General features: G+C 45.7%; 1 pseudogene; it reads left to right on the top strand.

Moving 5' to 3' along the window:
• Positions 1 to 2151, top strand: part of LOC114619387 — a 73869-nt pseudogene continuing 71718 nt past the window's right edge.

Here is a 2151-nt window from a genome sequence, read left to right as displayed (position 1 = left end):
ATGGTGGCCGCAGCCTGTGGTGGCGCAGCGGTAGAGTCCTGGAGCAGCGGCGGAGGTGGCCAGAGGGGACACTGCAGTGTAGGCAGCCTGCAGACTGCAGCGGCGGGGTCCCGGCGGCTTTTCTGTGGGCAGATTCCCACATATGCGAGAAAGTCCAAGGTACTAGAAGACACATGAAGTGGGTTTCCAAGGAGTAGCTTTATTATCTATGACGGGAAAGTAGTATCTGAATGTGGATGTGCGCCCCCAAGAGTCTGGGGAGAGCTGGCTTATATAAAGGGTGGAAAGGAGGAGGGACCAGGGAGGAATAACTTAATTATCTAGGCCCCCCGACTTTATTAATATGTAACTCTCTCGAGACTGAGGCCTGTTAGTCACGGCCTCTACCTGTGTCTTACAGGACTGATGGTATAGGTTAAATGGAGATGGGACCGTGTGTCAGGGCCCTGGGTTCTGGGAGTGTGGCCAAACACCTGCAATCTCAGGGTTCCAGGCCTGTGTCAACCCAGGATGTTCTACAGCCCAACATCCTACTCTCTTCTCTTTCATAAAAGGAGGGGCATCTCTGAAGGTGTAGGTTATTGGAGATATGTAGGCCACATGTGGGGGTGTTACTCCTATGTGACTGATGATCGTAGGCCTCTCTGTGGGGGGGACTGTGGAGGGCTGAAGCTGAGAAAGTCGGAGGCCTAGGAACAGCGTTGAACGCCTTCCGTCCCAGCGGGTATCCGGGATTCAGAAGCTTGTTCGAACAGGCGTCCAGCTTTTTCTCAGTTTGCCACCCACAATTTCCTCTCTTTTAGGAGAGGTGTCATCTGTAGTGAAAATTTTGGGTGAGGAAGTCAAAAGAAAACAGTACGCAAGCTGAGGGGTGTAGCATAACCAAGCCAAGGGTAATGGGAATTGAGGGTTGGATTGGGAAAGCAAGGAATCATTGAATCAATTAAATACATGTTGTACAGTTTGAGGGTAATGACATCTGATTAATCTAAATAGACAATATGTTTTCCTCACTAACATGTTACTTCAGCTATGTGACTTTGGCAAAAGAGTGCATCTGCAGCTGGAAGATCTGGATCTGTCTTCCTTCTCAGCGTGTGTTTCTGTATCTTAGCAAGCGTCTCTGAGTCTTCAGTTAGATGAGATATCTGGAAAGGAGGCAGCTTGGCAGTTTCCAGGAGGTGGTGCTGTCTCTGGATCTCAGCGTCAACATGTCTCTGGAGTCTGCAGTCTGACAAGATGGCTGGGGAGGAGGCAACTTGGCATCTCGGGCACGTTCCAGAAGATGGCGTTGTCTCTGCTTGACTTGTGGAAGCACCTATAGGATAATCACAACAGGGAAGCCGCATCCCGGCAGGGGGATGTCTGAAAAAGGGAGTGTAGTAAGCATTAAGTCACTTGGGAGCAAGCACATCATGGTCTGTTGTTAAGATCGTGGAAAGGCAAAGGTGTTTGAGGAAATTTTAGTCTTGGAAGGTATCTTTGAGTCTGTTTTTGGATCACTGAAGGAGAAAAACATCATGTTAATTGTGTACCTAGGATAGACAGCAACAATTTGTCTGTGAAAGAAAATTAATTGTTAATTAAAAGCTGAAAGATGGTGATCATCATGTTGACTTAACCTGTGGAAGTAGATTTAGATGACTTTTGAATTGTAAAGAAATTTTAAAAAGTTGAAAAAAAAGTGTTGAACATATGTCACGAGTATTAGAGAAGAAAGGAAATATTAAAACAAAGGGCGAAAAAAATTTTGGTTCAAAATCATGAACATTGTTGTTTTAGAAGTTCCTGTTAGAGAAAAAAAGGAAACATTTAAATAAAAGCAAGAAAATTTTGGGTTGAGAAGCACGAACATTGTTGTAGGTATTCCTGTTTGGGAGAAAAGCATTGATGGTGGATTTAAGAGCAGTATGGTGTTTCAGCAGAGAGGGTTCCTGTATTCCCCGTTCTTTTTTCTCAAGTGGGTGAACTAACTTGTTCATGACGAAAGGGGAGGGGAAAAGCCTATGATGGCAGTTAGTGAAAATGATTCTTGGGGGAGGGGTAAAGAGTGGAGATTACTGAGTCTCCACCATCTTGTCCTTGAGCTGGAGAACACGTGGAGAGAGAGAGAGAGAGAGAGAGAGAGAGAGAGAGAGAGAGAGAGAGAGA

Source organism: Grammomys surdaster, unplaced genomic scaffold (assembly GCF_004785775.1).
Source record: "Grammomys surdaster isolate TR1022 unplaced genomic scaffold, NIH_TR_1.0 150, whole genome shotgun sequence".
Lineage (NCBI taxonomy): Eukaryota > Metazoa > Chordata > Mammalia > Rodentia > Muridae > Grammomys > Grammomys surdaster.
Note: the sequence above shows the minus strand (reverse complement) of the source record. Positions and strands in the feature narration are given on the sequence as shown.